This window comes from Lagopus muta, chromosome Z, assembly GCF_023343835.1.
Source record: "Lagopus muta isolate bLagMut1 chromosome Z, bLagMut1 primary, whole genome shotgun sequence".
In the NCBI taxonomy this organism is placed as follows: Eukaryota; Metazoa; Chordata; class Aves; order Galliformes; family Phasianidae; genus Lagopus; species Lagopus muta.
In genome coordinates, this window is record NC_064472.1 from 63,996,284 (window position 1) to 64,013,792 (window position 17,509).

Consider the following 17,509-nt stretch of genomic DNA (forward strand, 5'->3'; position numbering starts at 1 on the left):
CCATCTAACATATATAGCACATTGCACCACACAGACCTGTGGTAGAACTGTTTCCAAGATATATTTCCAATCTAAGGTCCTCTGACAAAGAATTTTTAGCAACTAATTTGAGCAAGTTAAATAGCAAAGAACAAAGTAGGTCTGTAATGCAGCAGCCCATCAATTCCTCTGCCCTGTATTGAGCCTTTGCTCAGCTGTAGAGAAACCACATTGCTAGTAAGCACGGATTGAAAGAGCGCTCTAATGCAATTCTAGAATAGCGGGTAAATATTTTCTGAAGATTATTCCTTAAGGAAACCCTGGAATATTTGGATTTTTGCACTGTTTAAGCTTTTGAGTTTGTCTCTAATGCTTTGCTTCTCTGTATTGCCTGCAAATGAACGCCTTTCTTCTGTGGATAATTTCCTCAGTTTGGAACGCTAGAATATTGTTTCTGCCACATTCAATTGAGGAAGAAGATTATCTATAGTTCATTTCATTTTCTTTTTCCAGGCTAAGGGATTTAAACCCTTGAAAAGATGGAGTTTTCTCTTTTCTTGTTCACTTTGATTGTGATGCACTGCTGATAACTCCAGCTGGAATAATCCATGATGAATGTGTACCTGTTCACCTTTGTCCTCTCAGTCCCAGAAGTACTAATTGCATTTCTGTCCCAGATCCAGGGAGTCCCAATAAAGTGCTTTTCTTTAATTTAGTTTCCAGGTCAGTTTATGTCTCCTATTTAATTTCTAAGGAAATAAGTATTTTGAATGGCAAGTCTTTAGGCAGCAAAACACACAGCAGAAAGAGTCACTCTATTGATTCTGGTACTCTGTATTAATCAGAATTAAGTCCTACATATAAAGAATTTTATGTGTACACAACACATTCAACTATAAAATAGCAATATTAAAATGAGATTCTACTGTGCACTGAACAGTTGAACATACTCTGTTAAAAATTTTCCATATAAACAGTCAAGACTGATCAATAATGGGCAATAGGAACAGTGAGTGGTTGCTGGGTCTTTGTAGCCTTGTTCTTATTTTCTTAGCTCATCTTCAAGGGAATGTAAGTCCTTCTTTCCTATCAGCTCACCTTCCAGATCATTAAACTTAATACTGTCTTTGTTAATAATGAACATACTGATTTTTACCAGGGCGAGGACCTATATACAACCCCACTTCATAGAGTTTCGATTTTGACAGTGAAATACTCACTGCTATTTACGAGACAAGTTTTTCCCATCTGTTTAATACCACCTTGCAGTGGTGAAGTGTTGAACTTAAACACATGACTTTTACATGAACCACGTCAAAAGCCTTATTGAAGTGAACAATTCCAATATATACAACCCCTAGAAGAAAACAAAATGTTTTTTGTCAAAAAGTGCTATCAATTGTATATTTCTACCTCCTACCTACTAGTCCACGTCCAGCAAACTCAGGCAGGAAAACAGATTTTCCTCCACAAAAGATGGCATGCAGTTAAGAGAACAGTATGATCTGATTACATGTCTCATATACATGAAATAAAATGACACTTGAAAAATTCTACTTAAGTTCTCAGAAATTAACTGGATGCCTCCCTTTGATTTCAACAGTATTAATTCCAAACTTTTAGACTCCTAATGTCATTGCTATTGATCAGGTTCAATATATTGGAATCATGACATTCAAAATCCAGAACCACTCCTCTTCTCTTTAAGTCTATCCAGTGGAAAGTTAGAATATTTCCTTCTTTTAACAGAGGCAGTATGAGAATAATTTTCTTAGCTCCTCCACTTTAAAGATCTAAACAGAGATTCTGTAAAATGAAAGTGGTTCTGAAAAGTCTGAAAGGAAATACTATTAGTTCTAATTGCTTTAAACACAGAAAACTGGATGAAAAATTCGCTAAAATGCCTCCAATGGCTGTTACATTTCACTGCCTGACATTTACATGTAATCAAAGTGTCAAGAGGTTTCACTGTTTATAGCTCAAATTATGTTGTAAAAAAGGAGAATCAACAGTGCATTTAAAAACAAGTAAATTATCTTCAGCAGCAGGGAAAAAGGTGTTTGAGGTATGTTAATCACATAGTATTTTATTTCTTTAACAATTTACCTGCATGATTATCCTCAAATGTGATCGATAAAAAGAGAATCTCCAACGAGTGTATTTCTACATGGGTCACCTTTAGGAGAAAATGGAATCAACTCATATTCTGTAGACATAAAACCTAGATCTCTTAATACTGAGGTCATATATACTTTGTATTGAGCATTTATATCCTAAAAAATTACTTTGTTTTAGAAGGGAGAGGGAAAAAGGATAGTGACGTTTCCACACACACCGCATCCCAGATTTCTGTAGGCACCATTTATGTCTGTCCAAAATCTGCCCACACCAACTCAGAGCTTTCTAAGTCCTGGTCCCAAACATTTTTGTTTGATGGCTTATGACACATTGCAATAATACTTTAGAAGCTAGGACAGCATAACCATTACACATTCACTCATCCATTGAAGCGTTCAGGGAGCACTGTAACAAGTTTAAAACTAGGGAGCAGTCCAGGCAGTTGAAAGGCTGTTGGGCCTCTCAGTACAAGAAGAATGTTGAGTTGCGCAAATCATGCGCAAAGAGTAACAAAGCTGGTGAAGAGACCAGAAAGCAAGAATGATGAAGAGCAGCTTAGAGAACTGGGGCTGCTTAGTCTTGAGAAAAAGAAAAGATGACACCTGATTGTTCTCTACAACTACCTCAAAAGGAGATTGCTTTAAAGAGGGCGTCTGCCTCTTTTCTGAGGTGACAAGAGATTCCAGTGTCTGGAGGTATTTGGGAAATGTCTGTATTGGGCAATAAGGGACTTGGGTTTGTGATGGGACTCAGCTGTTCAGGTTGGCAGCTGGACTTGATGGTCTTTAGGATCTTATCTAACCTGGATGGTTCTATGTTTATCAATCTTCAGCTCCACTGGGAAGCATATCCAAGTGAACAGAAGCACTGAACTTCTGGAAAATTTTGCAGATGATACTGTTCCTAAAAACATGAAGGAAATGGACATATATATAAAAAAAAATCTGTTGAGGGCTGCTCCAAAAGTAGTGCCTCCCATTTTATTATGTTTGCTCACAATATGAGAGGCAGATGTTGGTAATATGGCAGTAGAGGGTGAATCTTCCCATCAGTATTTTGTTGCTGTGTTTTGATGGCAGCAGAGGGGGCAGTCCGACAGAATGGTGTCTGATATGGAAATACATCTGGAGCAAAAGTGCAGAACTGAGCTCATTCTTACAGAAAAAAATGGCACCCACTGACATTCATCAATGCTTCCTGAATGATCAAACAGTGAATGTGAGCACAGTGAGGCAGAGTGGTGTGACAGTGGGTTACCGCCGCTGGTGCATGTTTTTACCAGTGTGGCCTACAGACTATTGTTTTGTAGCTGATAATTTGCACTACCAAACAGTGTTATTGTCTTCTTTCTATCTGTGGTAGTTTCCATGGAAATAAATAACAGGCATTACTTTCAGTGCAAAATACATGACAAAAATTGTGTTACAATGGTATTGCCAGAAATAAATGCATGACTGCTAAGCTGTAATTTTTCGAATGTTGCACTGAACCTCCTCTGAGTTACTTTATGATTACACAGACACAACACATTTCATGTCAAAGGTTCAGAGATAGGATTAACAAAGACACTTGCAAATGTTCTTCTTCCTTGAGAACTGACTTGGATATTTTTACAATGCTTATCAGCTCTGTTGTATGTAATTTCTGAAGTAAAACAGAAGAAAATGAGGCATTTATCTGCATCTAATATGCTTTGATTCATTTCAGCTTTGAATTAAAATTCTATTGTGAAATTAGACAAGTATTGTTTTTCTGTCAGTTCTTTCACAAGTACTTGATCCCAGTGTAAGCTCTCATCCAGAGTCATACATCTCTGTCTGCAGAAAAGTAAAACCCATTTCTTCCCCACCAATGTCAGCCTCTTTAGAAGAACTGCTCTGAAACTACAAATTTCTATTTTACAAATAAATGAATAAAATGTAAAAGATAGAAGAAAAATGTCTCATAGTATTTCTGTCAGCTACCATAATCAAGAAACTGTGTATGTTCACTACTTTGGCCCTTACTATTAAATGCTTGAATGGTAGAGGTCTTGAACCTAAATCAACACCACGTCTCTCCCTACATGCAAGGCATAGTCAGGATATCTAAAAGAATGGCTACCAGTTTGCAAAGCAAAAGCTGCTGCATGGATCCATCTTTCAAAATCCAAGACAACATTGTTTTTGCAAACTCTCTGTTGCTAACTGGGTTTTACAATTTCTCAACTTTCTGATGAACTTTGCCATGGCATCCATGCATTAGCATATTCACATTTAGAAACAGCTTATGCAGGAAAACTCAGTGAGCAGAAGAATGAGTAGATACAGTCATCCATCATCTTAATTTAGTTGTATGGAGTGACTTTTCCCCATTCCTAAATGGTTAAGAGCCTTTGCTTTTCTTAGATCTTCTTTTGCTGCAGTTTATATCAGTCATTTATTCTCCCTAAAGACTGAGGGAAATAGTTATTGCCCCCAAATTACTATCTACGTATCAGAACAAGACCTCCAGTCTGGGGACCGTCCTGAAGGGCATTCCATCAGAAAGAGCCAAACTGAGCACCATGCAGACAATGTATGCTCCTGGCATACATGTATCTTACCTATTATGATAAAATCATAGAATCACAGAATCACAAGGTTGGAAACGACCTACAAGATCATCCAGACCAACTGTCCTCCCATCACCATTGCCACCACAAGCACCAAACCACATCACGCAGCTCCTCATCCAGACGCCCCTTGAACACTGCCAGGGACAGCAATTCCACCACCTCCCTGGGCAGCCATTCCAGTGCCTGACCACTCTCTGAGAGACAAAGTTCTTCCTTATGTCCAACCTAAGCCTCCTCTGGTACAACTTGCGGCCATTACCCCGTGTCCTGCTCGTTGCCTGGGAGAAGAGGCCAAATCCCTCTTCACCACAACCTCTCTTCAGGGAGACAGACTGTCTCTCTGCTTTGCTGCATTTCCTGCATATGTATATCAAACCTTGTCTCTCCTTGAGAACAGCCTTGAAAATCCAAAGGACAAGACATTCTGTTTATTCTTTTACGTCTGAAATGCTTTACAGCAGAAAAGCATGTGATATCAATATGCCTGCCAGATGGGTAACACATTCAAAGTACACTGGAGAATGTACTCTCTAATGTCAAAAAAAGTGCGCTAATGATACTGCAAAAATGCCACTGCAATTGCTGCTGCAACTGAATCTGGTGTATTTTATATATCTGGAGTCTCATTTGTTATACAGCAATGAAGTAACATTTAAAAAGGAACAAAGCAGAGCTTGCTGTGACCTACTATATGTTAAAATGCAGTGAGCACACAACAAAAACACAGAGAATCTCACCAGAACTGAAATTCATTACGATTCAGGAGGGAGTGCCTTATTTCAACTTTCAACACTGCAGAAAGAAACAGAATTTTATCCAGTGATTACCACACACAATCCACTCTCATGCTGCTATTAAGTTGTTCTTTCCCAGTGTTTTCATTATGCATTGCTCCTAATGTTCAGGAAAATATATATATATTTATATATATATATAATATAATATATATATATGTGCGTGTGTATATATAATCTTAGAGATTAGTTACTTTTTAAAGAGTTAATTTGATCATTTTGCTGTTACATACCTATAATCATGAAAGTAGTTATTATTTCCTATTGAGATTACCATAATAAAGGAAGATACCACTCCATTGCCAGGCATCCACTGGAGTGAGTAGCAGGCATGTAGGATACCTCCCAGCTGACAGATATATTAGTTTAGAAATATTAACCTACTGGAGTCATCTCACCGTGTCAGAATCCCTGATTCTAATCTCTGGCAGAAAGGAGAGTGAACAGCATTTCACTCTGGCAATTGGAATGTCAGTGTCAGAGAGGGGAGGGAGCAAGGGTAAGGCAGAATCCTTTGATTCAGTGCCAAGATATTCACATGAACTTCGCTCACTGTGATTAAGAGAAAAAAAAATATGACTCCTGAGAACCCCTTTCCAGGGCTGATTCAGGAAGAATGGCAATTTGTGGTGTGAATTATTGTATGTTTACTCTTCTGACGGCTCCTTTATAGACTAAAGCCCAGGTGACATTTTCTGAATTCTTATACTTCTCTTTGTGGCTCCCAAAAGGTTTTAAGGAACAGATCTAATACCAGAGGGTTTAACCCAGGCACTCAGTATCTGCAATCAATCTGAGCTCTTAATACATGGAGCAAAACATGAACATAGGCCAGAAAATGCTGACTTCTGCATCTGTGTTGTTCTCTCAATCCACAAAGAGTTCTCTCTTCTCTATACCTGCAATCATTTCCAGTGCATTTATAAGTATGATTACTGTTAAATAGCATGCATGTGTCAGTTGGCTTGTGTATCATCAATAGTTTCTCATAGTCCTCTGGCCTGATAAAATCCTGCCTGCAGTAAAAATAAGGTGAGAGAGTAAAAAGATACAGACCTGAAGAAAATACTGCAAATGTTCCCACATTATCTGATTGCTTCTTCCTCCAGCCTCATTTTGGGTATGTTTGCTGGCTATTTTCTTTTAGTTCTTCTCACAATTCAGAGTATCTAAATGTTACCAGGAAAATTGCAGCTTTCAGTACGCTTTGCCTTGAGCAAAGATTCAAAACGTCTTTCAGAAAAGAACAATATATACAGTCAATAAACTGGTCTGTGAGAATTGTGTGGCTGGTATTTATAAGGAGAAGAAAAGATCACAGTTTAAAGTTCCAGTAAAAAAATGCCAGAAAGTAAACAAAAGAGGGCAAGACTAACCTCCACCTCATTAAGTCATTGGCTTCACTGGAGCACCAGGGCTCGCTAATAGTTGTGAGATACACAAAAGGGCTTTAAACTTTTCTCAGCTGAGGATCCTGTATGAGCACAGAAAGAGAGTGGGAAACATGATATTCTGTTGCTGGGTTACACAGATGGCACTGAACTTGAAATTAGGCAGAGGAGCTAAGACTAACACAGACAGACTTGTCCTAGAAGATGCACAGGATAGGCATTAACACACAAATACTGCCACTGTGAACCTTTCAAGCCTGCTCTCTAAACAGGAAGACTTAGACGTAAATGTCACCACTCTACAACTGTAACTATCTAATACATTTATAAAGATGGGAAAGCTTTGCCCAAATTTATTATTTCTATTGGGTAATAATGACAATCTAGCTTCTGGAAGACTGTATATATTGAATTGTCAGTTCTTAGCAGAGATTAATTCCAAAAAAACACAGATGATTGATTTTTATAATTCTTTTGTATCATGCTGCATAATTTCATGCTGGGTTTTATCTCGACTTATTAAATGAGGCATGGTAGAAGTAAGCAAACAAAAATGGGAATTAAGTAATTGATAGTTTACTGCTGCAGATGAGCACTGAGGGGAAATGACACCTATGAACTGGATAAAGTTCAGTGGATAAATGGATAATTTATTCAGGAAAGTTCTCAGATAGATGCCACTCATTTACACATTCAGTGCTATAAATTAAAGTTGTCTGAAGCAGCAATTCAATCAGAACCATGTCCTTCAGTCACTAGTTCTAGAGTCACTCAGTCAGGTTCTGCCCCTTTACAATTCCTTTTGCAACAAAGGAATGATGGCCAATTGTACCAAATCTGTCTCTGTTCCCCTCAGCAGTTATTAAACTACAGATTAACCTGAGCTGGAGCAAAAATCTTCATCACCTGAAGCACAGCATCTGTTGCTGGTAAACTTCTTTTGTAACTCCTGGAAAATTTCTTTTGAATTTTGATTTGTAATTAGCAGTTCTATTCTGCTGCACAATCCGCTGCAAGAAAATTAACAAAATCTTTCTTCTTAATATGCCTCCCTTGACAATAAATGGTGAAGAGAAATGGAAAAGTATTGGTCTCTGGAACATACAATATGTGCTATGCTAATGCAAGTGAATGCCATAGATTCCTACCTTGATTCCTGGGCTTCCTTTATTAGAATGAAAACAATTCACATTTGAAGAAATCAAAAAGCCCAAAGAGAATAATGATGGCTTCCTTCTTGCTTAACCCTTTCAAAACACTCAAGTGTGCTGCCATTGAGAGCATTCCCATATGGAGGGACTGGTTATGTCAAAGTGTTAACACGAGTGAGTCTGATCAAGTATTTTTTCAGAATGGGAACTCAAGACTATTTCACAAAAAACAGATCTTACCAAACTTAAATACATTCAGAACAATTAAAAGCTCACTTTTGAGTTTGTTTTTCCCTTACATCTATATTCTGAGTGGTAATAAAAATCCTTTATAAATACCACTCTGCATTCAGAGCTTTCAAATTAACTGAGAGAAGAGAGAATCAATGACAGCTATAGAAAATCTCCTTCTGTTTTGTTAGAATAGCAGACTCTAGAAGCAATGCCTCTGAATAACTGGGAGTAAGACCTATGTCGTGTCAGTACCCTTTTCCATCAGGAACATGCCCAGAGGCATTTCTGCAAGAAAAGTTGTAAGACTAGAGAGAACAGACTTCTAGAGAGAGTCCAGAGGGGGCTCAAAGATGATTGAGGATCTAGAGCATCCTTATGAAGAAATGTTGGACATCTGGGTATATTCAGCCTGGAGATGAGAAGACTAAGAGGGGATCTTATCAGTGCTTATCTAATGATGGGAGATGAGTGTATGGCTCTTTTTGGTGGCTCCCAGGGACAGGGCAAGGGGCAATGTGCAAAAAACTGCAACACAGGAATTCCCACACAAACAGAAAGAAGAGCTTCTTTACTGAGGGTAAAAGAGTGCTGGAACAAGCTGCCCAGAGAGGCTGTGGAGTTTCCTTCTCTGGAGACATTCAAGACCCATGTGGATGCTTTCTTGTATGACACACTGTAGGGAACCTGCTTTAGTGGGGGATTGAACTCAGAGATCTTCAGAGGTCTCATCCAACCCCTGCAGTTCTGTGATTCTGTGAAGACAGAGATTTATGGTCTTGGAAATCTGGGGAGGTCCCAGTCAACAGAAAGCTAAGAAATGTCACAGAGAAAGATGTTTTGAGAGATGACAACCAGGTACTCTCCTAAGATTTAAGGCTATTATCTGGAAAAATAAGGAAGTCATACTTACCCATCTCTTCCTCATTTCCAAGGGAATTTTGTTACACAAAAATCGTCAAACCCATAATGAAGCCAGGCTGCTTTGTGTATTTTGATAGGCAGTAACTGCAGCTCTCCATGTATAGTAAAATCCCACCTGGTAGAAATGGTAACCACTACAGCACTTGGCTCAATGTGGCAATTTGTAGTTTCAGAGTTCTGCAGGAACAGTTTGGTGAGAGAAGTGTCTTTAGGCATAAATGTATTACATTAGGAACCTCTAGTAAGATTATAAAATCTAGTAAGATTATAAAAGATCTATGTATATCTTATCTAAATATATATATTTTTTATCAATATTAGTTTATATGATGTTGGCACTTGTTCTTAATTGCATTACTTTGTCCAGGACTTGCGTAATTCTTCTCCCTCATAGGAACACATGATAATAATGGATTTCTTGCACTAATTTTTTTATGTCGTTCTTTATATGTTAGTATGCTGTTGCATAAATAATTGCATAAGAAAAATCATGTTATTTTAGAATGCTTGGCCTTTTTAGAAATAATGAGAAAATAAATTCTGGTTGCCATATCTCTAAGACTCAGATTAGCAAATTAAAGTACAGAGACATTTGAAAATAAAGAAAGAAATAAAATTAGACAGGTTGTTGGGTGCAGCTGTCTCTACCTTACTGTTGCGATTTTCTCTTCCTTCTTCACTCCTCTCTAGAAAAAGCTGACTGAGACTTAACTTCAAGTTTTTTTTCTCATTTCTTCGGCTGCTGTTTTGGTGGGTTTAGTTTTCCTAGAAAATTTACTTCCATAAAGAAAGCTCCATGCCACCCTCTCATGCACACCAGTGGGAGTTTGATATTAGCCCTTCTCTATAATGCACACTTTGGGCTTTTAATCCTTCTTCTGCTAATACAGGGAACTGGAATTCCTAGTGTCCTATTCTTCAGTTTCTCTTCTTAAACTATCTCAGCTCACAAATTCTCCTCTTTCTTGTTTCCTCTTTCTAAATGAAGCACACTATATATATATATATTTAATTTTGAAATGTTGAGACAGGGTACTGTGATCATTTCTAAATAAATTTTCCTTCTCCTGCCAAACTAACAAAGGGAAATTTTAAGATGTGATTTTCATTGCGAAGATGGGAAATCCAAAGCAATTTTCATTCTAGAACCTTAGAAGATACTGTCTTGTTTTAAGAGATACTGATTTGGGTCACTTTCACCAATCATAATTTGTAGCCAAATTCTTATTTATTTGGTGTTCTATGCATGTATACAGTATTGCACAACAGAACGTGAGTAGCATGAAATTCTCAGATTTGAACCATGATTTGATAAATACTCATGTATCCTTAAGGCATCGTTCAAATCCATTACTTTTTTTTCCACACATATTACTCACTTTCATGTAGCTAATCGTGTGTGACAGCATGTGTGAGATTATAAACTGATTTTGTCACTTCGAGTTCAGTGTAAGTATGCTTTCAGCTACCTATGGAGTTACCTGAGACATAAGCAAATTGTGTCCTAACAGAAGGATATTGAAAACCACATACCCCCTGTTAGATGGTTTTACAATTTTAAATAGATAGTAGAAATATAATTTACAGAGCTACCACTATACAGAGGCAACTGATCCTGGTTCCACAATTGGTTGTGGAAAATCGTCAGTGCTAATACACTGCAACTCAGGTCAGGGCAAGGAGCTTTATGTGTTTGGAGTACTATTGTTTTGAAATGCAAAGTGTAAGTCAGTGGGTATTGGATGCTGACTAAACCTTGAAATAAAATGGAAATAAGGAAAATAACTGAAGAAGGGGATAGAAAGTTATATAGACCAGAAGATACAAACTATGCTGTGTTAAATACTTCACAGAGGTATTCACCACCTAGCCTGATATGGTTGGTTGTTTCACTAACTGTGCAAGTCTTCAGAGTAATATTATAATTCACATTTAATTTGACAATATTCAAATTTTCACATTTAATTTCCTTTACATCCAGTAAGGCTGAAGATTCAGAATTAGAAACTGACTACAGAGATGCCCTCATTTTTATGATGTATTCTTTATATTTTACTTTCTGAACATTTTTTATCTTTATGGAAATGTCAACAGAAAGAATGAAAACTTGGGTATTTTTTTTTTACAAACTTTGTAATACAAAAATTATATTATTATTTTTATTTATTTATTTTAATATAATTTACTGTAATTATTTACAGTTAATAAAATAAGTTTGTAGCTCAACTGCAATAACAGTGTTGAAACAATAATATGATTACAACTTTTACCAAAAGTAGGTTTAAGTAAAGTAATTTGTGTTCCATTAAGAATTATATTGCAGCTATTCCCATTTTATATGCAACGCTTAATCAATCGGTAAAGTAGATAAAACAACACATTAAATGCATTTTGAATCTCCAGAGTTGTGTCAGTGATACATCTGAACAGACCTCTTTTGTCTGTTATGCTTTCACAATGCATTATTGAAGCAGCTGCACAACATGTTGACAATAAAGAATGCAATTTCGATTCCTATCTATGCATCTTAGAATGCTTTCTCCGTGTTTATTTAATCCCGAATCAATTCAGTGCTCTGTTAAAGGACATCAAGATAGATGGGTGGTACCCTCCATCTGTGTTCTTCTGTCAGTGTTAGGAAGAGCACTACTAAGGATGCCCCAGTGATACTAGAAAGTATACATCCATCCCCTACTAGCCATGCAATCGAGTCAGACATAAGAAAAAAAGAAACTGGATTTGCTGGGTTAGCTCAAGCTTCATAAATCAGGCGCTGACCTGATCATCTCCCCTATCTCTAGTGAACAATAGACATCTAATTCCCTTTTCTCCACTTATCCACGTTTTATTTTGTTGATAGTATTTTTTTATTACTGATATTGTTATCTCGGTGATTTTGGTTTTACATGTGACTGCTAATACAGTCAACTGGGTGCTGATGTCCTTGCTATGTTCATCCTTCATAAAGGTTCATAGCACTCTCCTTCAGTTTCTGTGAAGTCTGGATGTTACTAACATCCTCTCCTATTATCACCAATGAAATCTAGTCATGTCGGCAAACGCTGTCTCTCTATAACCTTTTTATTTTGCTTATACTTTCGTCATGTCACATTGTGCAATGTTTTGATGTCACATCCTGTAGTTCCATTCAGTTAGCTTAGGTTGTAGCCGGTGTCCAGACAGTGACCAAATAAACTGGCTGCAGCCTTCATGTAATCAGCTTGCAATAAACAATATGGTGCAGTATCTTTCTGCATAGATGGAAGCAGAGACCACAGATTTGCTTCTCTTTTTAATGACTTAATGTTTTTTGCCCCCTTCAAATTTTTTGAATTTTATTGTCTCATTTTTTTCAGTCTTATGGAAACCTAGTTACTATGTAAAAAACTTCACTATGTTAGCCATGATTGTTCTCAAGCAAGATGAGAAATCATTTTTTCCTTCTATCTCAGTTTAAGAGGCTATCAACGTTCTTCTTCTCTTGTATTTGATTTGAATACAATCATTCTTCTTCCAGCCTTGCACCTGTAAAGCACAGTAAGTTTTTTCTCCCTTCATTATAATCTTTAAGGACTTAAATAAGAACCTATCTGCTAGGTAGATTTGACATTGCTGTATGAAGTCTCTTCTACTTGTGGGAGATCACAAGAAGACAGTCTCTAACACTGCATTCAATTGTTCTGTTCCAGTCAGCACAAAAGGCTGTTCATCAAAGTCATCTCCAAAGTCAAGAGGGCAAAAACAGACAGGCAAGGCGAAATTGAAGATTTAGTTCTTACCCACCGTGTTCTTGACTCTTATGCTGGTGCAGAAAAAGGGTTATTAAGTCAAACACAAGTGAATTCAAGATTTCATCCATTTAAGCTTGGAAATACTGACAAAATTCTACTTGTAATAGCTATGAAGAGTGGGGCTAGTTAAAAGCATCTCTGCAAAAACTTAGCAAAGTGTTCGAAAGTATAAAGAGAGCTTGCATGATACATTTATGTAACTTTCATGTCAAGATTTTAAAAGATATTGCAAGTGAGCCATCCTCTCCCTTTCAATATATTGTGTCAGAGAGCCATTGAGGATCTCCAAGGAAGAGAACAATAAAATTTCTCCAGGCAACTGGGTCCAATACTTGATCACGCTCTCACAGTAAAAAGAAGTGTTGCCTGATGTTCAGACAGAAATTTATGTGTTTTGGTTTGTATCCATTGCTTGCTGTCCTGTCACTAGGTATCACCAAAAACAGACTTGGCTTCCTCCTCTCTGCACTCTACCTTCAGCTAACTATATACATTAAAAAGATCCTCTACTGTGAGCCTTCTCTAGGATTAAGTCTTAACTCTCTCTGCTATTTTTACTGTAACAGATACTCCTGTCCTTTTGCTGGACTCTTTCCAGTATGTCCATATCCTTCTTCTATCTGGGAGACCAGCACTGAACACAGTAATCCAGATGTGTATCCTCCCCAGTGCTGAGAAGAGAGGAGGATCTCTGGCAACATTAGCTCCTAATGCAGCCCAAGATTACATTAGCCTTTTTTGGCATAATGACACACTGCTGGCTCATCAGCAGGTACTGATGTTGGGGTCTGTTCATCTCCAAAGGCAGGACTATGCAAGTTTCCTTTTTTGAACATCATGAGATTCCTGCCAGCTAATTTCTCTAGCCTGCTGAGGTTCTACTGTATGGAAGTTCAGCCCTTTGCTGTATCAGGCACACCTCCCAGTTTTGTGCCATCACCAAACTTTTTGAGGGAACGCTGTCATTAATGAAAATATTGAACAGGACCGTATCTGATGGGAGGCTGTCCAGTCTAGTTCCTCCTCCCAGGTAGTGGAGAAGATAGAAGCAAAATTTTCTTTCCTTCCTCCAGTCCTTAGGAATTAAAGCTGATCACCATGATCTTCCAATGATGACTGAGAGTAACCTTGTTATATCTTCATCCAGCTCCCTCAGCACTCTTGAATATGAGCTGCCAGTGTCCATGGGCTTGCTTATGTTCAGCCTGCTTAAGTATTCCTTCTTCCTCTTCTACCAGGGGTAAGACTTCTTTGCTCCAGACTTTCCCTCAGTCTCTGCACCCTGTAATTCCTGAATGTCAATTCTCCTGGAAAATTTGGAGGCAAAGAAAGTGTTTGATAAATTAGCTTTCCCGCTATTTTGTCTTACAAGGGTTACTGTCCCATTCAGTCATGGGTCACTGGTTTTCTTTTTGCTGTTTGTTCACCTATACAAGTCTTACTACTGCCCTTTGTGTCCTTTGTCAGATTCAACTCCAGATGGTTTTGCCTTTCTTGACACATCTCTCGCAAAATGTATGCTCACAAAATATCTCTATTCTACCCACATTACTCATTCCTGCTTTCAGCTTCTGTATAGTATACTTTTTTTTTAGGTTTGAATGTTGCCAGGAACTATTTCTTCATCTATGCTAGCAGTCTGGCATCTTTCCCTGACTTCCTGTTTATCACAGTGGAGTGTTCTAAAGCTTGGGGGAGGTAATCTATAAATATCATCCAACTCTTTTGGACTCCTCTTCCTTCCAAGTTCCTGGGACTCTTTTAACTAGGCCTCTAAAGAGGCCAAAGTCTGCTCTCCTAAAGTCCAGGTTTGTAATTTTGTTATATGCCTTCCTCAGTCCTTTCAGGATTCATTAGTATACCAGCTCACGGTCAGTTTAGCCAGACATTACATTAACCAGCCATTCTTCATTTGTAAGTAAGAGGTCCAGCAGGGGACATCTCATTACTGGCATCTCTGTCACTTGTGTCAAATCCACATGGATTTCTTTTCAGCAGATTTTTGCATGCTCAAGACCCCATGAGTATGAGGGCCTGTGAGCATTAGGTTACATCTAGATATCTGTAGAACACCTCATCTGCTTTTTCTTACTGATCCAATGGCCTACAGCACACACCTACAACATTGTCACTCACACCGGTCTGCTCTTTAATTCTTACTAGTTGGCTATTATAGATATATAGACTATTGGCTTGTCACCCCACCCAGGCAACTTCACCTCCCAGCATTCCTAGTCTATCCTTCCTAAAAATCCTATGTTCATCTACTGCAGCACTCAAAAACTGCATACAGACATGTATTTCTTTGTTTTATCACCATGCTTAATTATACATGCACTTCAGAGAGGCATGTCAATGTGTTCATTTCCCAGAAAGAGCTTCTAGATATTTTGGGACTATCACTATAGAAATGCCTTGGAAGCACTTACACACACGAAAGCACTTGAGGTGACCCTGTCTAAGCCCTGTTTTGTGGGTTATATGTTTTGTTATGTTCATATAACCACAGGCTCTTTGCTTTGTCAGCGTTAAAACTCCCCTACAGGGCTGCTGTTAATTCTATGCCTCTCCCATTGTTCCTCATTTAAAGTCGTTCTTACCAGGTCAGTGATCCTGCTGGTGAAGATGCTTTATTCTCCACTTAATGAGGTGTATCCCATTCCTTCCAAGCAGACATCAATCCTCATAGAGGGTCTCTCATGGTTAAAGAAGCAAAAAACATGTTGCTAATGCCACCTGTGAAACTGGTTATTGAATTGAGAAGTTGAAGTGCAGTTTAAGGTTAAAATGGTTACTTCCCAATATCACAACTATGGGGTTAATATTAGGTTCATTGTCATTTCTATTTTTTAGCCCATTTACTAACAGCGTGAAGAAGACACCAAGATGCTGGTTAGTCCCAAGTTCTTGATTATTCCCATTTTCATATACTAATAGATCGTTTTCAGGAAAAGCTTTCTAAAGGATAGGCATGACTTCAAAACCCAGTTTACCTTCTGTTAAACATACTGATTCCTAAACATTCTCTGTTTTACATTTGTATAGTTATCTTTCTTTCGTATTCATTGATGACAAACTCTGTCAGGTTCTTACTGGTTCATTTAGAGAGGAAGCATTCATCTCCTGGCCACTGAACAAGATTTGCTATTTAACTTACGGGTTTTCTTTCAACAATTTGCCTACTGTTTCTTGTGTATGGTGCCATATATTTCCTAGAAAGCTCTTAAAAGCCAAATATCAGCAGTTGCTGACACATCACATCACATGGGTATTCATAATTGGTATTATAATGAGTTTTCCTTAAAAGAAAAAAAAGTAATTAAGTTTGATGAATTGCACTTTGTTTAATCACTTTTTTTCTCAAAGAACTAAAACCATGTTCTATTTTTATATATGCTGTTTATCAAACTAATGCTAATGATCTAGCACATGAAAGAGAAAAAACAATCCCAGGAACACTGAGACTTTGCTTATAATGCTTTCTATTTTGAGCAAATAAATGTTAGAGGCTGTTTCAAGATTTTGCTTTAGTTCAGTGTTCTGCGTGTGCGGACTGAGCTCATTTAGCTAAGGAGTCATGGATCAGTTATAGTTGAAAAAATTCATTCAGATAGGTATTAAATTTAACAGATCTTTTTTAAAGAAACACTGTGTGTGTTTAGCAGATTTGTTTTGAATTACACTATACAATTTCCACCTCTAAATATGGAAGCAATTTTTGTACAGAATTATCTGGAATTATTATCACCAATGGAATTTGGAGCAGAAACTGTGAGACTCTTCTTTCTCAAGCAACAGATGAAGTCAAAAACTGTCATTTAAACCATCGTAGAATGATCACTCATGGGTATATCAGAGAGTGAGTTCCTCCAATATCCGTCAAAGAGCTATATTTTACAGTCTGCATTCACTTGAGAGCTGTTAAAGGAAATTACAACGCATTATGGAGTGACTTAATCAAGAAACAGTGACTGAAAGTCATGATTGATCATCACAATTACACCACAAATTCTATTTTTCTCTCAGAAATACGTGATGCAACAGTCAGGGAAACAAAAGCAAAACAGAAATGTGACGTATGTCCAAAGCACTTTGATTTTCCATTTTGTCTATGTATAGTCATTAGATCCTGAAGAGGGTATGCACAGCAAATTCTCCATTTAGATCAAATTGCACTTGTCCTTTCATAGGGGCGTGATGTAATAATGTGAAATATGGAGATCTGTTCCTCACTTTCATTGTAAGAGGAAAGATTAATAGACTAAACAAGTTAAAAGCCAAAAGTAGTGCCACTGCTTTCATTAACAGGAAATTAGTGCCTGATGACTACTCATGGAACCAGTACTTTAATCATTTTTTTTCTCAAGGAACCTGGGAGTGTAATAGAGAAAACCTGTCTGAGATGTCCTGAGCAGTATGAACTATGTCTATCGGTCTTGCCTGCATCAGCCACACAAATCCCTGCACATAGGCTGGGAGGGAGCATTTCTACAGGAGGGATCACGTGTGAAGGCAGTAAGTTAATCTCAAAAGT